This window comes from Pipistrellus kuhlii, unplaced genomic scaffold (assembly GCF_014108245.1).
Source record: "Pipistrellus kuhlii isolate mPipKuh1 unplaced genomic scaffold, mPipKuh1.p scaffold_m20_p_6, whole genome shotgun sequence".
NCBI lineage: Eukaryota > Metazoa > Chordata > Mammalia > Chiroptera > Vespertilionidae > Pipistrellus > Pipistrellus kuhlii.
The window spans coordinates 69884651-69906901 of record NW_023425562.1 but is presented as its reverse complement, the minus strand read 5'-3'; the positions used below and the strand labels follow the sequence as shown (position 1 = coordinate 69906901).

The 22251-nt window shown below is 44.0% G+C and overlaps 1 protein-coding gene and 1 long non-coding RNA gene across 5 annotated transcripts in view; one reads left to right on the top strand and one right to left on the bottom strand.

Annotated features, from left to right (window-relative positions):
- The window catches only part of SLC24A3 (solute carrier family 24 member 3), a 466656-nt gene that overhangs the window by 352012 nt on the left and 92393 nt on the right, over positions 1–22251 (bottom strand). The gene's annotated exons all lie outside the window — the stretch shown is intronic.
- LOC123651543 lies at positions 3511–21584 on the top strand. The gene is made up of 3 exons (XR_006740327.1): positions 3511–3521; positions 4782–4783; positions 21458–21584. It is a non-coding gene; the product is annotated as an uncharacterized LOC123651543 (long non-coding RNA).

The following is a 22251-nucleotide window of genomic DNA, read 5'->3' as shown; positions in this document are numbered from 1 at the left end:
CCTCCTCTGGGACAACGAAATCAGCCTGCAGAGTCTGAGCATGTCCAGAACCTGAGCCCAACAGACCCTCCTCAGCCAGCCCTACCCAGGGAAACCACTGGCCAAGAGACACCAACCAGCACTTTGTCTCTGAAGACAGCTAAACTGATTCCTCATTAAGGCATACTTATGTTTCAGAATATGAGCATGTGACCTGGTAAGCCCAAGAATCATGCAAAAGGGACATAGTATAAAATAGTCTATGATGTGTGAAGTAGCCCTGTTCAAAAAATCATGTCTAGAGACTCCAGCTTATTCAAACCCTGGTTTCAACCAGCTTAAGATGTCTAGTAATGTGAGAGGCCTTGAAGCTGGAACAAGCAAGATTTCACACATGTCAGATCACAGAGGGCCTCCACATGCTGCCAAGGTCTAATCCTTGACCTTGAAATAGCACAGGTAAAAGGACAGCACTCGCTGTGTATTAAGTAGACAAGATAAAGCAAACAGCAAACTCAGAATCCGTGAACAACTTTCAACCACACACTAACTGACCTGAGGCATGTAGCAATAAGGGGGGAAGAATTATGTCTGGAGTAGAAGATCTAGAAAGAGGAATCTTATCTGTTCCCCAAGCAATGATTCTACCACACCTCCCACTACCCTGGAAACTAAATAGCAAATTCAATAATAGTGCACAACAGCCTTTAAAGCTATATAAGGGAATACAATAATCAAATATTATAATGGCTAAAATAATATAACAAGCTTATTTGTTGAGCACTGACAGATGGTTTATTTATGCCCAATGAACAGATGAACTAAAACTGAACTCAAAGACATCTTATTGTGTGTTTCCTATAGGAATAAAACTGAAACAACTAATGAGAGGGAAGGCACACTTCTGGAATGAAGTTGTGGAACAAATGTATTAAGTAGAAGAAAAGTCTCTGAATTCAATTATATTGAACAAATATATTTTCATTGGCATACAAAGACATTACTATTTTCTTTAACAATAAAACTTCATATCAGACTTTTCCTATGAGATAATGAACTATTTCTCTTCACTCCCAGGTGATGCCCATAGGGCCTGCCTCCATTTCTTCATCACTCATCTTCTCTTGAATGGTCCAATGCACTCATCTGATGTGTCAGCAGCATTCAACTCTCCTGGCTCTCTCCCTCCTCCCCAAGAGCTAGCTTCTAGGTCTGACTGCATCCTCTGGTCCTCCTCCCCTCCACTGGATGTTCTTCTATGTCTTCTTTTCTGGCTATCTACAGGGACCCTCTCTGTCCACATTTGCTCCAAGAGGGATCTCCTCCATTTCATGCCTATACCTACAAGCTTCTATATGCTGCAGAGTTCCCAGCTCTTACCTCTAGCCATGACTTGTCAGTTGAACTCCAGGTGCACACTGTAGCATTCTACTCATTATTTCTACTTGGGATACCCAGTACCCAACTTAAAATTAATACTTCTGAAATGGAATACCTGATCTCCTCCTCACAAAGCCTACTCCACCAGCTGCCTCACCGACTCTATACTTCCTTGGGTCAGGAATCCTGGATTCTGTTATTTCTCTCTCATTCAATTCTATTTCTTCAGGAAATGTGCCTTCAACGTGTAGCCAGAATCTAATGTCTTCTCATATCCTTTCTTTTTCTGAGCCATATCCACTTAATAATTTCCAAAGTCTTCTACTTTCTACCCATACCCCCTACATTTTATTAACAATTCAATGTTCTGTTTGATTCTGGTTACATCACTTCTTAGAGCAAGAAGTGGCCCTCCACCCACAATAAAATGACCTCATTGGCCTCCAAGGCCCTAAATGACCTGCTCTGCATATCCCTCTGACCTGCTCCCACTCCTCCCTCCTTCTGACAGATGTTCCACTCCAGCCCCATTGACTCTGCATCATCAGAGGACACACCAAGAATGTGTCTACCTCAGAGCCCCTGCCCTTCCTATACCCACTGCCTGGCATAATTACCCTCAGATATTTCCATAACTCATTTCTGATCTTCAAAGATTTCTCAAATATCACCTCCTCACTTCTATCTTGACTTAAAATTTCAACTCGTCATATACTCCCCTAACTGCTGATCCCTCTTACCTCCTTTATTTTTCATCTATCAAGTATCACTTTCTAGCATACTTTATATCTACTTAAGAACATTTGTCTTCACCACCCATCTCTCACCCTATAGGGCAGCTCCATGAGGGTAGAAACTTTGGCTTTTTTGTTTCTGCCCTTAGGTTTCAGAACACATAATGGGTGACACATAGTGTACGCCCAATAAATGTATTTTGAGTGAGTGAACACAGATCTATACAACCTTGAAGAAAAGTGGACAGAATAAGGATAAACATTTAGATCCTGAGGCTGAGAGCAGACATGTTCAAATCAGTACATCCTAAAAATATTATGATGATAAAGACCATAAGTAAGTGAAATAGATAGTCAGCAAGGCAGAACAAGATGTCCTGAAGTGAGCTCCACTTGGGGCCAGGTGTAGAGGACACTAGTAAAGTCCAAGGTTATAGTACATAAAGTGTCACACTATGGCTCCAAAGAGCATCTAAGTATGGCAAACACCAATGTTTTTCTTATTTCTTCTGCAGAAGTGCAGGTAACAGATAGTGTGGTTGCACATCCAAGTCATCTTATATACTGAGTGGCCAGATTATTATGATCTCTGAATGTATAATAATCTGGACCCTCAGTGTATATCCTATGTAATAAAAGGCTAATATGCAAATTGTCCCTCAACCAGGAGTTCGACCAACAAACAGGCAGGCTGGCCAAAGACCCATGTCCCCTCCCCCTGGCCAGGCTGGCCAGACCTCACCCATGCACGGATTCATGCACCGGGCCTCTAATACACACACACACACACACACACACACACACACACACACACACACACGAGTGGCCAGCTTATTATGCATTCAGAGATCATAATAATCTGACCACTCAGTGTATATTCCACCCATTGGCATTTCCTTTTGGGGCACTCTTGCATGGGTAAATTAAAATCTTTCTGTTGGTAACCATGTGCCTTGGCATTTGGGAACAAAGCAATTGTGGTTACCAGCTGCAATGTTGCTCTCTAGCCCAGCCATGGAATGAGGAGAGACAGGGGTTAACAATGACATTCTCAGAAGCTACAGCATCTCAAGGTATGTCCCTTAATCCACCACTCCAGGAATCACAAAAGGGCTTTAAAATTTCTCTTCCCATTATGTGAATCATCACAGAACAAAATGATCCAATGCTTGGTATACTTGGTATAGAATATTTTAAAAACAAAATTAAATAAAGAAAGAAATGCTAATCAAAATAAATGCAGGGAACAGTGAAACATCATAAAATGTTCAGCCCAATCTCTCCCCTGGTGCAAAGTCTGGTTCTAATGAATCTCTAAACAGTACCCAATCATTGGCAGGGTTTGTTTTTCCTGGCTTCCCAGAGAATCCATTTCAGTAAAACAAAGGAAACAAGCTTTTTTCTATGTCAAAAAAAGGAAAACTGAATGTACTGGAAACTCTCCCTCTGTCCTTCCTGACCCACAATCCACATGACCCCCACTCCACCGCCCCTGTTCTGTGCCCCAGAAGACCAAATCTGGCTCCCAGGGCCTTTGGATACCAGGTGGATTTGGCCAACAACAGGAGGCTAAAGGGCAGGAGGAGAGAGAGCAGGGTACTTTTTCCCCTAGTTGTCTCCTGGCCCACTGTTCGTGTCAAGTGTCCCCTCCACTGCACACAGAGTGGGGGTGGCCCTGACCTCTGTTGCCCCTTCAGGCAAAGGGATGGCAATGACCCCTCACTATAGCTAGTCTCTGGAGGTCACCATTTTTTTTCTTGGTTCCCTCATCCTGACCACTTCTTGATAAATAGACCCTTCATGAAACTATCTCTGGTCACTCTTGAGCATATTATCCTTTGCTTCCCAGACCCTGGCTAAAGGAAGAATTCATGTTCCAAGAAGAAAACCAGATAGAGGTGGAAGTACTGCTATGGCACTGGCAGCCATGCCTGCCTCTCCCAAGGCAGTGGTCAGGAAGGGGCAGGGCTCTGGAGGAGACTGGCCATCAGCTCTGAAAATGGACAGGGGCTGTTCACTGAGGTCAGTGCTCAGGGTTGCAAGTATGGGTTCCTTCTCTTTTTATGGGGTGATAGCTCTTTGACCAAAAGGCCAACTAAGTTATTTTGAGAATGCAAGAGAGTAAGAGAGGAGTAAGAATGAGGTGTCATCTCAGAATAAACGTTCCACCTTCCATTCACCTCCATGAGCTGTCATAACAGAGGAAAGCTGTGCTTCTCCAATGTCAACTGCCAGGGTGAACATTGAAAAGTGAACATACCGGGATGATTACCTCACTGAACAAAAGTCTGACACATCACCCAAGACAATATGTGTCACAATATTAATGTAAACATCCGATGTGTTAAGCTCTTAAAAACAAACAAACAAAAAAAAAATACACACGATATATTATAATTGCCTTTCCCCCAGTTCTAGCTATATAGTTGGCATTTTATAGACATAGCCTAAAGACATCTCATTAATGAATCAACAATCTGATTTTCTCTGATTAAATGGATGGGTAAAAATGTCAAACCAGCATGGTACGGAGTCAGAAAAGGGTGATGAGCAATGTAGCCATGGCCACAGAGCATGTGACCAAGAGGAGTTGTGAACTCAGAGCTTGTGAGACTGTAACACCTTTTGGTAGGAATCCAACACAGCTGTTTTTTTTTAAAAGCAAAACTTCCCACCCATCAATAAGAGCAGTGAAAATGCCAAAGGGTTTTTAACTTAGACCCAATAATATGTTTGCAGCCTAATCTCACTGCAGATATCAGAAAAATATTAAAACTAAAAACAATTTCAAATTGATCTGAGTGGTATGTTAGAACCACAAAAAGCAGCATTCTGGCTAATTTTCTTGTTCTAATGAGGGAAAAGGGCAGTCAAATTTGCCCTCTGACATCCATTTGTAACTTATCATATGCCACAGCAGACATCCAGGAGATTTCAAATGACTGAAATAAGAGGAATTATTTAGCAAAACCGGTTTGGCTCAATGGATAGAGTGTCGGCTTAGGGACTGAAAGGTCCTGGCTTCGATTCCGGTCAAGGGCATGTACCTTGGTTGTGGGCATATCCCCAGTAGGGGGTGTGCAAGAGGCAGCTGATCGATGACTCTCTCTCATCGATGTTTCTAACTCTCTCTCTCTCTCTCTCTCTCGCCCTTCCTCTCTGTACAAAATCAATAAAATATATTTTTTTTAAAAGAGGAATTATTTAGTGGCTTAGGGACAGCATTTTTTATTCTGAAGTATCCCAACACCAGATCATCACAGCTACCAAATATGTTCAATAATCACAACCAATGCTTTCTGAGTTTAATCCTGCATCAGTCGTACTAGGAGCTTACTGTGCCTGAACTCATCTGCCTCTCATTGACCTTGAAAGGCATTTTTTCTTCTCTATGACAAACTAGAAATCAGATATTCTTAATTTAGTAGACTTGTTTAAAATGCTAATAAAGGTATTGGTAATAATGTCAATTAAATGGTTTGTAGAGCTACAAAATTTTTTTTCTTAGAACAAAGAAGAGCAGCAAAAAGGAAAATAAATTAAAAATAATGAGGATAGTTTAAGGGAATTTGGGACAACATTAAGCATAACAATACCTGCATCATAGGGGAACCAGAAAGAAAAGAAGGAGAGCAAGAAATCAAGAACCTATCTGAAAAAATAATGAAAACATCCCTAACCTGGTGAAGGGAAAAGACACACAAGTACAGGAAGTGCAGAGAGTCCCAAACAAGATGAACACAAAGAGGCCCACACCAGGACATATCATAATTAAGATGCAAAAGGTTAAAGACAGGGAGAATCTTAAAAGCAGCAAGAGAAAAATAGTTACTTACAAGGAAACTCCCATAAGCCTGATGTCTGATATCTTAACAGAAACATTTCAGGCCAGAAAAGATTGGCATAAATATTCAAAGTGATAAAAAGCTAATACCTACAATCAATACTATTTTACCCAGCAAAGCTATCATTTATAATTGAGGGATATATAAAAAGCTTCTCAGACAAGGAAAAGCTAAAGAATTCATTACCACCAAACCAGTATTGCAAGAAACAAAAGAAAAAATAAACAAATGGGACTGATGCAAGCTAAAAAGATTTTACACAACAAAGGAAATCATCAATAAAATGAAAAGGCAACCTACTGAATGGGAGAACATATTTGTTGATACATCTGATAAGGACTTAATAGGATGTAGATGAGAATAAAGGGGGGATAAACGGTGATGAAAGGAAACTTGACTTGGGGTGGTAAGTACAATATACAGGTGATGATATTAGAATTGTACACCTGAAACCTATGAAATTATATTTTCCAATGTCACCACAATAAGTTTAAGAAAAGAAGAACTGAGCAGAGGAAAGGAGCAATTTTCCAGCTAATACCAAATCTTCAGCCATCTTGGAAAATGGGCACCAACTTTTAGTTTCTCTCAGGGATAAATGTGGCTTCCAACACATCTTGTACCATAAAACGTGTGACTGGTAGTAAAAGACCCCCTTACGCCTCAAACTCCATACTAGCCTCCTGGTGAACCTGCTAGATATGGTATATACAGTGTAAGAGCCAACTGCCATGCTAAATGGCAGGCTGAAGACACTGCTGGCCCCATGATGTATGGTGGCCTGAATGCATAGATCTGGTCCTACTAATTCCATGAGCCTGACCCCATTGCTTCTTGAGGTACACTGACCAAAGAAGTTCTTAAATATAAATTAAATTATCAAGTTTTCCAGAAATAACAACCCTAAGTGAAACCTCCATGTCCTAGGAGAAGTCCAGAACAATTTCATGCTCAGTCATATAAAGACTCATGTTTCACAGACCAGCTTATAGTATAACCACAAGTTAGCACACTTACAGCCAAACTTGGCTCCGGGTCATTCTGTTTACAATGCTCTTCTCAATACTTTATAAGCTTAAAGAATAAAGACGATTATATTGCTCAAAAAAAAAAAAATGCCCTTCACCCAAAATAGGTTTCTTTATGCCCCAGTGTTTTTTGCATCTCACTGTCCTTTGATCAGTTCTAGCTGATGAGGAGAAGGCTCACCTGAGTTTGTTGACTTCCACTCAGGGCTGCTGGCATGAGGATGGCACCTTTTGTGTGTGCTAAGTGGACACAAAGGAGCACCACATTTTTCAGACGAATGTTCATTAATCACAAGGGAAAGTTCTAATGATCTAGCCATGGCCGATTTTACTCAGTGGTTAGAGCATCGGCCCAAGGACTGAAGGGTCACAGGTTTGTTTCCGGTCAAGGGCATGTACCTGCATTGCAGGCTTGATCTCAGGCAGCCCCAGTCCGGGTGCATATGGGAGGCAATTAATTGATGTGTCTCACATCCATGTTTCTCTCTGTGTCTCTCCCCCTCCTTTCTACTCTCTCTAAAAATCAATGGGAGCCCTAGCTGGTTTGGCTCAGTGAATAGAGCCACAGACTGTGGACTGAAGGGTCCTGGGTTTGATTCCAGTCAAGGGCAAGTGCCTGGGTTGCAGCCTTAATCCCCAGTAGGGGGTGTGCTGGAGGCAGTCAATCAATGATTCTCTTTCATCATTGATGTTTCTATTTCTCTCTCCCTTTCCCTTCCTCTCTGAAATCTATAGATAGATAGATAGATAGATAGAGAGAGAGATAGAGAGATAGATAGATGGAGGATAGATAGATAGATAGATAGATAGATAGAGATATGTTAGATAAAATTCAAAAATATATATCCTTGGGAGAGGATTAGCAAAGAGAGAGAAAGAGAGAGAGAGATAGAAATTGTTATAGTCTAACTGGATTTTAAAGAAAAGGTAAGTGCAAGGTAGAGAGAAATCCCAGGTCTTTGAAAGCCTAAAATATCCCAATAAGAAAAAACAAGGCAAGAACAGTCTGGAAAATTATTAGTGAATATGTCAGCTTGAATGGGCTCTCCTGTCCAAAACTGGGACAATTTGAGCATCAATAACAACAATAATGATTAATTATCAAAAAGTATAAAAAGGTATCCATAGTAATACAAAAAGGGGAGGGCTCAGTTTTAGAGAGGAATGCCAGCCAATCGAGAAATGATTGAATGGGAAAATCACCATTTTGCAAACCCTGACATAAAACTCATCTCGGAAAGGATGATTCACAGATGCTAAAGGCATAGGGCAAAGGTTACTGGGAAACAGAATAGCCACACAGATGCAAAGTATCAGTCTCATGGATATACCATACCCAACTGATCAAAATTAATCACAACCCAGTGACATTGTGTGCCTCCTGATGTGATGAACTGGGAAAGACTCCACACTATTTGTGCAGAATTCTTACTGAAAATGTTCTTCCAGCATCTAATCAGGGAAAGACAATCAGACAAATCCAGGGCATGGGGCATTTTACAAGTTAACAGGTCTGCACTCATCAGATGTCAGTGGCAGGAAAAAGAAATAAAAAGGCAAGAAAGTATTCTAAAATAAGGCAGGTTAAAGAGTGTCAACGAAAACATGATGTATGAACCTTGACTAGATCCCAGATTTTAAACATGAAACCATAAAAACTTTCAGGGACAATTGAGGAAAACATCAATATGGGCATATATTTCATGTTTTTGAATTTTTAAACCAGAAATGGAATTACTTATTTAACATATTGGAAGGGAACTGTACAAAACTTTACAGCATCTTTAATGCATTGTCTTTTGACATACACTTTTAGTTATTTTAAACATACTTAAATGGAACAAATGTCTTAGAAACCCAAATAATAAGATAATCTTACTCCTTAAAATAATCTGTATTGATTCTGAATGATCTGAGAGCCTGGAAATAAATGTGACTTTTTTTTTAACGGTTTATAAATTTACTAGGTCATCTGGGAGACCAGATGGGCTGAGCCAAAAATGGAGCCAGCCGTGACTTTAATTTTCCAAGACTAAAGTCTTCTAGTATGAACATCTTAAAAAAATTTATTTTGCCCTTCACATATTTTCAGTATCTATACTAAGTATTTCCTCTGCCCCGTATGTGCTGCCTTAGTTCCAAGTTCAGTGATGGGTACATGCTGATGACTTAGTAAATGTCTGTTCAATAAGTTACTAATAATTTTACAAGTTAACAGGCATGTTTCTGGTACTTGGGTCTAAAAAAATGCATTTGCCTGGCTTTAAAAGTTTCCACAGTTACTGTTCCATTTCTTGTGAGTATTTCTTGAGTGGTATTGTGCTTATGGGTGTGAGTGTAATAGCCTTGTTCTTAGGAGATCAGCCCTAAGTATTCAGAGGCTGTCTGTCTGCAACTTATTTTCATATGATTTTGCACACCAAAAAAAAATGAACCGCAAAGTGTGTGTGTGTGTGTGTGTGTGTGTGACTACTACTACTAATAAGATGTCCAATGCAATATTTTTAGTCTTTGTTCTTGGTATGCTAAATGACAGGTACAAAATTTCTAAAATTCTTGAACTTTCCTGATTGATAGGCATGTCTTTTATTATCTTAAGGAGCCCCTTTTGAGCGTCCCTGAGTTTGTGCTAATGAGGTGACTTAGCCCTCAGATAGCCTCAGGATGAGCCTGGACACGAGACAGTCCAAGTGATTTGAGGGGCTAGAACTTTTTAACCCTCCCCACCAACTTCCGGGCAGGAGAAGGCAGGGGTGCAGACCAATCTTTATCAAAACACTGAACAAGAGTGCACGAGCTTCCAGGCTGTGGGTGCATTCATGTGCTGGGAAGATGGTGCATCCTGTTCCACGGAGACAGAAGCTCCTGTGGACAACCCTTCCAGACCCCACTCTGTTACTCTTCACCTGGCTATGAAGACCTGTATCCCTGACAGTATACTTTATTTTTCATTGAGATATAATTAACATATATAATAGCTTTTAGAATAAACTTAAAGTAAATGTTTGTCTGAATTGTTCTGAGCCACTCTAATAAATTAATCAAACCCTGGGATAGGAGGTCAGAACCTCCAATTTATAGTCAGTCAGAAGCACAGGTAATAACCTGGACTTACGACTGATATCTGAAATGTGATCGAGCAGTCTTTGTTGGGCTGAGCCCTTTACCTCTGTTACATGATGCTCTCTCCAGGTAAATACTGGCAAAATTGAATTAAATTCCAAGGACACTGAGTCAATGTCCACTGAAAATTGGAGAATTGCTTGGTGGTAGAGGAAAACACTCATAGGGATGCACGTGTGTGTGTGTGTGTGTGTGTGTGTGTGTGTGTGTTGAAAGAGAGAGGGGGGGAGGAAGGGGAAGCAAGTATGATACCCCCTATGTACGATGTTGACACAGAGCCAGTAACACACAGAGTGGGTAAGATCTGCCTACTTGAGGCAGAATGACCACAGCATGAGCCAAATGAGGGACAATATCTCTGCCAGAAAAATGAGGAGATGTCCAAACTCTAGAAAAGAAGTTCAGCAACAATCTCCTAAAACAAGATGGAAACCATCTCTTAAATTCCATTCAGGCATCCCTTATATTAATTTCATAGCTTGACCTTTATGATGTTAATAAATCCCAAATTTTTAAACAAAAAACACTCATGTACACCATCTCTCCCAATGACAATGACAAAACCTGACCTACATGTGCCCCTCAGAAGACAAAGCCACGGAATGGCTGCAGCACAGGATACGGGTGTCGGCGCTTCTCCAGACCAGCTGCTATCAAACACGTGTGGCTCCGGGTGCAGCCTCGATGTGCCAACAGACTTAAGCAATTGTAATTACAGGTGAGCAAGCTTGGTGAAGCCCCTTTTCCAATCCCATGAGAATTCCCTAGGAGACTTGTAGGAGGAAGCTTTGGGAATCCCCACCACCCCTCCCTCAGCTTGGGAAAGGAGCTGTTAGCCTTTGGCAAGCTCAGTGCAGCAATTCTTCAGGTGTGAGTGACCTGGGACCCATTGTCCTGATTCCCCAAACCCCTTCAGCACCTCCTCCTGTATCCCTCTGAGCCCTCCCCCGGTCCCCTGTCCCCACCATCACCAGGTCCCCATGACCCACACTCCATCCACCAAGGCAGCCATCTCTGACTTGTCAGTGTATGCACTTTGTCATTGTTGAATATTTTAAACCCTCTCACCTTCTAGACGCCAGTCCTTCCAGGGCAAGGAGTCTGTTTTATTCATTTCTGCATCCCAGCACTTCTGACAGTGCTGAACGCACCCAGGAGGAACAATGGGGGCTCTCTAGGAGGCAGGTCTGCCTGTGAGTGAGTGAGGGTAGGTGGCTGGGTATTGCTGAGATAGCAAACTGCCTTTGCATTTTAGATGTTGGTCCCAGGAACAGTGCTGAGCCTGAGGTGCCAATTTCTTTTAAGGCATTTTGGCTGGAAAAAGCTTACTTGCAATAAATTTCAACAATAATACACACACACACACACACACACACACACACACACACACACACACACTGAGTGAAGAATTAATCCTATTATGTCCCCAACAGTATCTCCCACCACATGTTTGCAGAACAGTAGGACTCAGGGTTCCTTCAGATTCATTTGGCCTCCTCTACTTCCCTAAAGGAAGCTGATCCTCACCCCTGAAAACCCACTGGAAAGTCTAGGGCAGGAAGAGCTGTGCAGTGAACAGCAAACACACCATAGGCAACAAGAGGGAGATGCTTTACCTAGTCCGTGTGGCTTAGTGGTTAAGCACAGACCTATGACCCAGAAGGTCATGGTTAGATTCCCAGTCAGGGCACATGCCCGGGTTGCAGGCTTGATCCCCAGTGTGGGGTGTGAGGAGGCAGCCAATCAAAGATTCTCTGTCATCATTGATGTTTTTATTTCTCTCTCCCTCTCTCTTCCTCTCTGAAGTGTGTGTGTGTGTGTGTGTGTGTGTGTGTATATATATATATATATATATATATATATATATATATATATATATATATTTTTTTTTTTTTTTTTTTTTTAAGTAGATGCTCTGGAACACGTGTGAAGAAACTGACATCCCCAGAGCAGGATCCTTTTACAACTGCCCTCTGTGGTCTGGGAAACACTGGACACAGGGAAGGACTTTGTGGAAGAAAGTGCTGCCCCTGAAGGACAAATGAGACTGAGGCAGCCATATCACACAGCATGGAACAAGACAACATCTCTCCCCTGGCAGGCGGCTTATAACCCTGAGTGTGGCTCAGGAGGGACTCTGAGGGCACAACTGCCCCCTCCACCCCACCCCATCAGCCGAGACCTAAAGAAGCCACAGAACCGACACTCAGGGGAAAAGAAAGATTTTTGGTTCAAATAATCAATCTGGATGGAGGACCTGACACACACATGGGGAAGGCAGCCAGTAAAGCTGGTGTTACCAGCAGGGACCACTATGGGCACCCACCTGAGAGGCAATACACCAACCCCATCCATCACTGGCTGAGGCTGTTCCCGGGGCTCGCTGACTCCCTGACCTTTCATCTGCCACTCAGGGAGCAATGTGAATGGACTCCAGGGAAAGTCTCTGGCAAAGAGTGCAGGGGCAAGCAGGTGGAGACAGGCCTGGGTGCACTGAGTGACAGCAAAGGAGCCATGAGCAGGGCCTGGGCAACATCAGTTCCTGAAACACCCAGAATGCAGCTATCACTGCCCCAGCCAGGGTGCCTGGGGACCCCAGAATAAAAAGCTTTGTACTCCTCGGAGGTGAGGTGTCTGCTAAATATAAGGCATGACCATTCCCAGGAAAACAATTCTATTCCCCAATCAGAGGAGAGCTGTTAGAGAACAAAAGAGACTGCAAAAGGTGTGGAGTATCCCTGTCACAGCAGCTCAGGGAGGAAAGGCAGTCCCTCCCCCCACCCCCCCCACCCTCCTCTTCTTGCCTGAGGTGTGACTGGGATCTCAATCTATGTTACCATGGGTGGTAACAGGAGTGAGGGGTGTGGCTCTGGGCCCTGCCTGGCTGCTTTGCCCTTTTCCCTTTGGCTTCTTTTCTGTAAACACAGCAGGTCTCATCTGGGAAGCAAAGTAGAAATGAAAGGATCACTTAGTGATTAAGGAGAGATTTGAGATCCCCGAGGAGGATGACTACCCATTTGGAAATCAGGGAGACTCCATATTTTGAGATGCAGAAACCTTAAAGGAGTCTGCTTCCTAGGCAAGGCCCTTCAGGCTCTCCTCACTGTCACCTCTGCAAGGCCCACCTCCGGTCAGGTGACTTCCTGCCCCCATCCCCCCTCAGCCAAACATGGTGGCCTGCACCCTCCCCTGTTCCTGCCTAAGGAAACCAGAATGAATGAGCTTCTGGCTGATTTACGGCTCCCACTGGAGTCATTTAACCCCAGTGTGTTTGAACTGCTAGACATTTTCAAGATTGGATTTTTTTTTATTTGACTGATTTAGGACCCATAGCCCTGATTAAACAGGGAAATGCTCTTCTATCAAATGGACCACCCCACGTGCTTATGTAAGGGGCAAACGCTGATATCTCAGAGTCCACCCACCCCCAAGGTGGCTGCAGGCAATCTCCCTCCCTCAGCTATTCATGGAAACCCTGCGAACCTGTTTACCTCTTCTAATGGCTTCTGAGCCTCTCTCTCAAGCTACCTAGCAAGGGCCTACACATAGGACCTGGGGCCTCCCCTTGGCTCAGCCCTGACACTAGTGCTTGCAGGTGTTGCCGTGCCCATGAGCTCTGGTCATGGCATTGTAACTCTCTAACAGAGGATGACCCCTCCACCAGCAGAGCCGGGGACCCATGCAGATCGTGAAACCCACCAGCATGTGGGTTCTTGGTAAATTCCCGAGCAAGGTGCACAATCTCGTGTCATTGCCGTGACTATAGCGAGGAGGAGGCCTCAGCCCCACGAGGTAAAGGATCATCCCTGGCCACTCAACCCTCTTGGGGTGGGATCATGACCCCAGCTCCTCCCAGAACATTCCATTTCATTTCTATTTGGTACTGGATATAAAATCCCTCTAATACACGCCTCCTCCTGTGCACCTGAGTGGGCGTCTTTGAGGCCCAGCCAGCAGCGTTCTAAGAGTGTCATACTCTGGAAAACCCACACTGGGGACACTGCCAGGCTGCTGCCCCGAGCCTCCTTCCCATTTCTCACTTGAAACATTCCTGGTGTAGAAGAAAAGAAGGAAAAACAGGTCTACTTGGCTCAGAGGAAAACAACCTTTCTCATGTGAAAGTGCTAGAAACAAATATGGGTGTGAGGGTGAGCAGATCTGAGTACAGCGACACAAAGGACCTGTTCTTTGCAGAAAGACAAAAACAAAATGGATGATCTGCTTGAGCTGGGACAGAATGTGGGTGCCCCAGAAGCAGATGACTGGACTGCCAGCACACTGGCCCCGTGACCCACAAAATCAAAGTAAACGGCTCCTTCAGCACTTACTACGTGTGGCCTTTGACCTAGTGCCAAAACACGCAGGTAGTGATTTCAGATGACAGGGTGATGCTGTAGTTCTGTGCAGCGCAGATGCCATGTGCAAATCACACATCTGAAACAGCAGGCTTCCTGCCCAGGTCCAGACACCGACAGGCTGCAGCCAGTAGGCAGCAAGGTGTGTTATTACAAGTCTTTGCTGACTCTCCTCCCAGAAGACTGGAGGAGGGCTGCATGCTGATGTGGCAGGAGGACCAGGCTGCCTGCACAGCCAAGAACCTTCCACAGCAACACCCTTCACCCTGCAGATGAGAAAATCCCTCATTCTTTTTTTAAAATATATATATATTTATTGATTTCAGAGAAGAAGGGAGAGGGAAAAATAGAAACATCAGTGATGAGAGAGAATCATTCATCAGAAGCCTCTGCATACTCCACACTGGGACACTGGGCAATCGTCACTGACCACCAACACCCACACGGTTCAGCAGAAAGGCAGCTGGCCCCTGGAGCTCGGACATGCCCCCGAGCATGGGGCAACTCCCTAGTTCATGCAAGTACTGAGTTAAAACTTGTCACAACCCCAAGGACTTTCCCTATCGCACATGTCATCACAAAGTCTACACAACATGGGGTGCAGAAAACAAAACCACACAGATGTGTACCAAAATCAGGAGCACCACTTCTGCAAGCAGCAAAATGAAGTGGCAAAGGCACTTGGGAGTGAATAAAAACAAGTTCATGATAAAGCCCGGCCCTGTTCATAGTGACTGTCTTCCCGGAGCACAGAGGGAGGAGGTGAGGTGAGAGTGCAGGAGGGTTTTAACTTTCTACTCTTTAGAGTTCAGTACACAGAGTTTCCGTTATCCAAGCTAAGCATGTATTCCTGAATGACCCTTACAATTTAAAAGAGTCAAAGATGTGCACAGAAAAGTTATACACACCCAAGCGGTACTAAGCTTCCAAATTATTGAGCTTTGGGCATGTCTTCCCCTGCACCTGTCCAAGAGCTAGGCAGCCTGCCTACATCCCTCACACGTTTCTTAAAAGCAAGAATGAAGCCCTTCACTGACGAGAAAGCAAGCCCTGCATCTTACGCCATCTTATATCCCAAAGAACTCTTCCAGCCCAGCAGGTGTGGCTCAGTAGGAGAGCGTCGACCTATGAACCAGGTGGTCACGGTGCAATTCCTGGCCAGGGCACATGCCCAGGTTTCAGGAGATAGCTGATCAATGATTCTCTCTCATCATTGATGTTTCTATCTTTCTTCCTCTCTGAAATCAATAAAAATATATATTTTTTAAAAAAGAGAACTCTTCAAAAACACGGTGGCCTAACTGAGGGACATCCATGGCCACTTAAAAATAACCCTGTTACCTTAATGAATTAAACAAGTGCCATTTTGGTTCAAATAGCAATTTTCACATCCAATTTTCCTTCAGCTAACCCCTGGGTTTCCTGTTTTTTACAAGTCCCCTTTTATTTGCTATCCCAGCATTTGGAACATGAATGAGAGCAAGAAATGGTTACAAAACTACTCACTGCTCACAACAGAGGAGAGTAAAAGAACGCACAGGAAAAAGTCCTCACGAGACAACCTGAGCACAGGCAGCCATGTTCTGAGACAGGCCACGGGTGACATCCTTGTGGTATTCTTCTGAAAGATGTGTTCTAATGAGCAGGAGACCCAAGGGTCGCAAGGGGAATTCTGGGCCAACCAGAGTAGGAAGAAGAAAGTTGTATGTTGTGCTAATGTATAGCAGGCTGCACGGTGTCATTGTCCCACCTTTTAGATGAGGGCCATCGTCCTCCCAGGGTGACATAATTTAACTGTTTTCCTTTGGAAACCTGTCCACTCAAATGCCACCAGTCTTTCCCTACCAGCCCCCTCTCATCCATCCTGACCTTCCATGCCCCATGTGCACATCACTGTATGGGTCTCTCTTGCTCTGCTTTCAGGTGATCTTTGAGGGCTGAAACTGTGACCTTTCTATTTCCACGCCTCCCTCCACCAGGAGTGCAGGGACCAGCAGGAAAGCTCAGGGAGGTGGGTGTGTCTGTAAGTCTTCACCTGGTCCTGGAGTGATTCACCACATGGGGAGGAGCTACCTATGGGCCCTGCTGGCGCAGAGCTTCTCACTGCAAGTCTGGGGTTTCCTCCCAGCCCTGGCCCTTGAACACGAGTTAGGTTCACACCCGAATTCTGCAGAGGTATGAACTCAACTTTACACATACCTGTGCACAACAGCCCTCAGGAAGGACAGAGGGAGGGAGGCAGGGGAAAAGAAGGGAGGGAAATTACAGAGAGAAAAAAATTCCCACAGAGAGACTCCAGGAGAGCAAACACAACTCAGAATGGCCTCAGAAAAGGCCTTTTCCCAGAATGTGTAAAGCACCTGGCTATCCTCAGAGCCCATCTTTGACCTTTCCCCAGAAAAGCTAAAGAAACAGGTAGTGCAAGAAGCCGGGAGCATGTCGATACAGAACATCTGGAAAGTATGACTCCAGAGCTTGGTTATGTAACGAGGCTGAATGCGGCATCGCGCTCTGTTTATATTCTTGCTGCCAGGATGATTGCAACACAGAGGGTGGCTGTCTCCAGTGAGGGCTTCGAGGCCACAGACACCCGCCCGGTAGAAAAGAAAAGTGACAGAGAGCAGTGAGGTCCCTCTTCAGGTAGCTCCAGTCCGTCCTGGAGCAGCAGGAGCCTTCCAGAGAACTGGCCTGGACGAGAAAGGGAAGAAATGGTTCTTAGGAAATCCCTGCCCTGAAATCTCCCTCCTCTTTTCTCAAGCTCTCACACACAGCCTTATTGGTTTTTATTTTATACACAATGTTTAACCAAGGAGAGAGAATTAATATTTACTGAGCATACACTCGGCTGGCCCTTTCCAAACTCCACTGTGCACATGAATCATCTGGGAACATTTGAAATTCACATGCAGATTCTGTGGGTCCAGGGGGACCCAAGCTTCTGGGTCACCAACAAGCCCCGAGCCACACAGATGCCTCTAACCTCACACTACACCCTGAGTAGCAAGAGGATAGAATATGGTGGGAAAACGTTAGAAGGGGCAGTGTGAAAGCCAGGGTCCAACTGTTCAGGAAACAAAAATATCAGTGAATAGATGCCAAGATGCCTAGATCGGGTCACTGGGAAGTGGATCCAGCACCCCCAGAAACAAGCAGGCCATGCTCATGCCCTGGGGCTGTCTCTGCATTGAACTTGGCTCTGTCAGGCCCTTGGGGTCGGCTGGACACTCCACGCTGTGCAGGGTCAGAACCTGGACAGGTCAGACATTGGAAGCACAGAGAGTGTGATGCTCTGCCCCCTGACCCAGCCCGATGGCCTGAATTGTTCCCAGGACACATGTCCATGGGGCAGAGGCGGAAAGCCCAGGTCTCCTGAGGGAAGATGTGGGGACGCACGGGATTTGGTTGGAATGTCTGTAAGGAGGATTCTCTGAAAGGTTGGGGGCCTCTGAGGAGACCTTGCCGAAGGCAGCAGCCCCTGCCTTGACTTTTCCAAACAAGTCCGATCCCCGGGGTGTATTCCTAGAATCTCTATGTTTAGTCTTTAAAGACTTGACCTTGTAGAAGCACATACTTTCTCAAGGATACTTGCCCTACTGATTGTATCTAGAGGTTAATTTGAGCTCAAGCTGTTGTTACAATAAAAAGCCAATGAGGCAGGCAAACAGGACTGTTTTTACTACTGAAGTAAAAGGGTCCCTTAGCCCTCTCTTTCACAGAAACCTGTGTCTATTATAAATAATCTGTTCATCCGTCGCTCAGGGTCTGCTGGTCAGCCCTGGCAGGAAGAATTCCCTTATCTTTACTTCCCTCAAATGATGACTCTGCACCCAGTTGTATATGGCTGAGAAACAAACAATATCTCAAATTAACCCACCAAATGGAGAAGAACACAGGAAGAAAAAAAATTAGGTCACTTTTTTAGGTCACTTCTCATGATGCTTAGGACTCAGCACCCTTCCAGAAAGCCCATGGGATGGCCTTAGCTTCTAATGTTGGCATATTGCTTTCTCTCCCAAATAGGAGATAAAAGGGGAGCTCCAGGCCAATGCTTCTCAAAGTTGAACCTGCATAGGGATCCCTGGGCGCCTGAGTCAGCAGGTGTGGTGGGGTATGCAATTCTGCATTTCTAACCAGCTCCCAGGAGATGTTGAAGCTGCTAGAGAATGTGCAAGCCACTTGGTTAGGCACTTAATCTGCACTAGTTGACTGAATGCCCTAAACCATGCTCTCGGGCTAGGCACAGTCTCCCCTTGACCGATGAAAAAGCCAGTCATCATGGTGAAGAAATGTGATCGAGTTCCACAGCTAGAAAAGGGGTGTCCGGATTTTAAGTTTGGTCAGCCTCGCACCAAAGCTCATGTTCTTTCCTCAACAAAATGATGGCTTCAGTTTATTATGAGAAAGGCCAACAACCCACATTCAGTGCACTCTGTGTCACAAGGCAGGAACCTCTAGAATTTAGAGAGATATCACTTAAAACTTACCACTTTTTTTTAAATGGTCTGCGTTTGAAGAGATGTTTCATTTATTGGATAGTTCATTCAACTACACATTCAGCAAGCACCTGCTGAGCTCTTAGATGTGCAAGGCACCATGCTAGCAGCAGCAGCCACTTGTGCAGAAAATACTTCTCGATGATGGCTGATAAGTGAGCTGCTCAGGACATAATACAGGCTTTCTAACAATAAACACACCCTACTGCAACCCAGTTTTGTATTTCCCTATCCCACGTTCCAAACGATACAGCTGATTTCAGACATTTTAATAAAAATCCAGTTCAATAAAGGTTTGCAAAGTGCATCAAGTACAAAAATCTGTCCTGATATCCCTCAACCAAGGTGTGATGGGACAGGGAACTTGGCCTGACCTAGCTCTCCAACATCTGTCTTTGGACGATACTGCTGATGCCACCTCCCTGTAGCTAGTAATCTGGGGACTGCTAGGTGAATTGGCAAGTCTGATTTCTGGACTCTTAAAATGCATAGGAATATAAAAGTGTCTTCAGTCTTTTGCAATTTCAAAATGAAGCCACTCCCCATCTAAGTAGTAGCCTTCCTTTTGCAAGGGCAATTTGAGAAATTCTTACAAGAACTTGTGGAGCTGAAGAAACAAAAAGTCAAGGTGTTGGTAACATCAGGGTTGACCAATATGCTTCTAAAGAGACTTGTTCAAAGCATTTCTTTGTTCATACATTAGAAAATGTCACAGTATGGAAATAAAATATGCTTCATATGATGCATCCTCAATTTAAACAATGACCAGATTGACAGAAGAAAAATATTAATAACCTGTGACTCATCTACCCTCACCTCCAGCTATTTATTCCCCAAGGTCTCTCTTTGTGTTCCTGTGGAAGGACCTCTGTGTCATACAGATATTAGGGTATCATAAATAAAGACTTCCACTTCCAAGACTTCATTGCTTCCATTAAAATCAGGCACAATAATGCAAGTATTTCTATGCTGAGTAAGCTGAAGTAAACCAGAACTTGCTTGGTCACCACAGATGTATGATTGGTTCAGAGGTTCCCAGGGCACTAAAGATGCACCTCTAAAATTTTAATGGATTTTCCACAGTGAGACCTTTCAGAAGGTCACAACCTGGTTTTGAAAACAGTTGGAATTGTATGTCTTCAATGAAAAGCATGAGCGCAACATAATTCATATCCACCTGGAGGGGCAAATCCCCACGTGTGTTTTAGACATTCTATTAATAGACTGGTAGGAACTCAATAAGAATTACCAGGAAAGGGTTTGATTACCCAATTGGGTTGGGAAACAAGGACTTAAACAAATTTAAATAGGTTTCTTCCTGCAGTTGTCAGAGGCTTTGATGTTGTATTATGTCTCTCCAGGTATATGATACTCTGTTTCCTAAACTCAGTGAATCATGGGACCCCTCCTCCCAGTTTTGTCTTACAAATCAGGCAGGATTGCTGCAAAGTGGCCTACTCCATGCCAAGGCTGTTCTAGGCACTGGAAGAGAGCAGGGAATGGTTAGGCCAAGATGGGGCAGTGGTCCCAGGGGGTCCTATCTTTTCTAACCTATGGAAGCTCTTCATCTACATGAAAGCAGATTTTTACATCTCCTTTTAACAATAAAACCATCTAGCCTACTAGGAGGTGCTCACTGATTGAGCATTTACTGTACAAGCAATAATATCAGTAAGTGTACTTACAAATACTATCTCATTTACTTTTTCTAATAACCCAGTGATGTAGTTCATGTCCCCATTTTGAGATGAAGGGACTAAAGTGTCCATCTAATGACTACCTGAAAGGCCATTACTAAATTCTGGTTTGCAGAATCCAGTCCCATGCCATTTCTACACCAAACTGTCTTTTGAATCATTCCCCACAATTTGTCCCCAAACCCCCAACTTTCCCCTTACTCCACCATCACCAAAACTCACCAGAGCTGAGAACAGCCAGAGCCTGAGGAAGGCTCAGAGACCTGGTCCTGGGAAGACCCAGTTGGCTCTCAAAGGAAAGGTCAGTAAAGGGGCAGCAGGAAACACCTCCCTCAGCACAAATGCTGTGTGACATGAGACCATTTTCAACCCACAGGCCATCCTGATGTACACATGCCAGGTGCAAACAGCCAGGCAAGGCCAAGGATGGAGGTCCAAGCAAGAGCAGCAGCCACACAAGTGAGGGCTTGGCCTCCACTCTCAGCATGTTGCATAACTGGATAAATCTTTACCCTCTCTGTGGTTCAGGTGCCTCGTTTATAAATACTCTGGCTACCCAGGCATAGTAAATGCTGAGAAAATAACCAAAAAGGTGAGAAACTGGAATACGATTGCGGAAACGGCTTTCAGAATTACACAAGAATGACCATCTTTCACATTTTCTCATGAAAGAAACAGTGTTTGCGACTTCCTAAGAAAAAGGGATATAGTAAAGGCTGAGTAACAGAACGCCAAAGATACCTACCCTGGGGGGGAAATACATATACAGTAGAACCTCAGTTCTCCAACTTAACTCATTCTGAAAGGCTGTTTGAAAACCAAGTTATTTCCCCTTAGAAGTAATGTAAATTGATTTAATCCATTCCAGACTCCCAAATGACCCCCTCTTTCAACCTTTCTTATATACAGTAACTGTCTAATGCACTGTTTAATCTATAAATAAACATTTTTAAAAACAAAAAGGACATGAAAATTTAATAAAAGAAAATAAAATGTACAGGTGAAAAATGAAAATGTAACAATAAACAGCAACAAAACACACAAATATGTTCACAACACTTTCCTGGGATGTTAACAGCATGAGGGTGAGTGGTAAACTGACTCATACTTGTGCATTCTCTCCTTTGTCACCTGACAGGTGACTGACTGATCATACAGGTATCAGCATGAAAGGGTTCTTGGGTGGAGAGGCGAATTGTTTGAGATGGGAGATGCTCAAGAACCAAGGTTTGATTGTATGTATATCATTGGAGAGAAAAGAAAGGTGACATCCAAGATCCTCCCTCCCGGGATTTTATTCCAGGGATATGACAGCCACAGGAGGGGTCATTTATGGAGAGCAGCTCCCATCCCACACAGGTCTCCTGTGAGCAGGCCCAACAGGAAGAGTTAAATTTAGAAGCACAACTGTCACATTGCATTCAAGAAGGAAAGAGAAAAAGAACTCGTCGAGTCTTATCATTCAAACAGGGCCAACATACTCGGGCCCACGTTTTCAGGGCGGGATTACCGAAGAAGCCAGGCACTGAGGATGCCCAAGAATGTGAAAGATGTGAAAGATGGTCATTCTGAAAATGTGAAAGATGGTCATTCTTGTGTAATTCTGAAAGCCGTTTC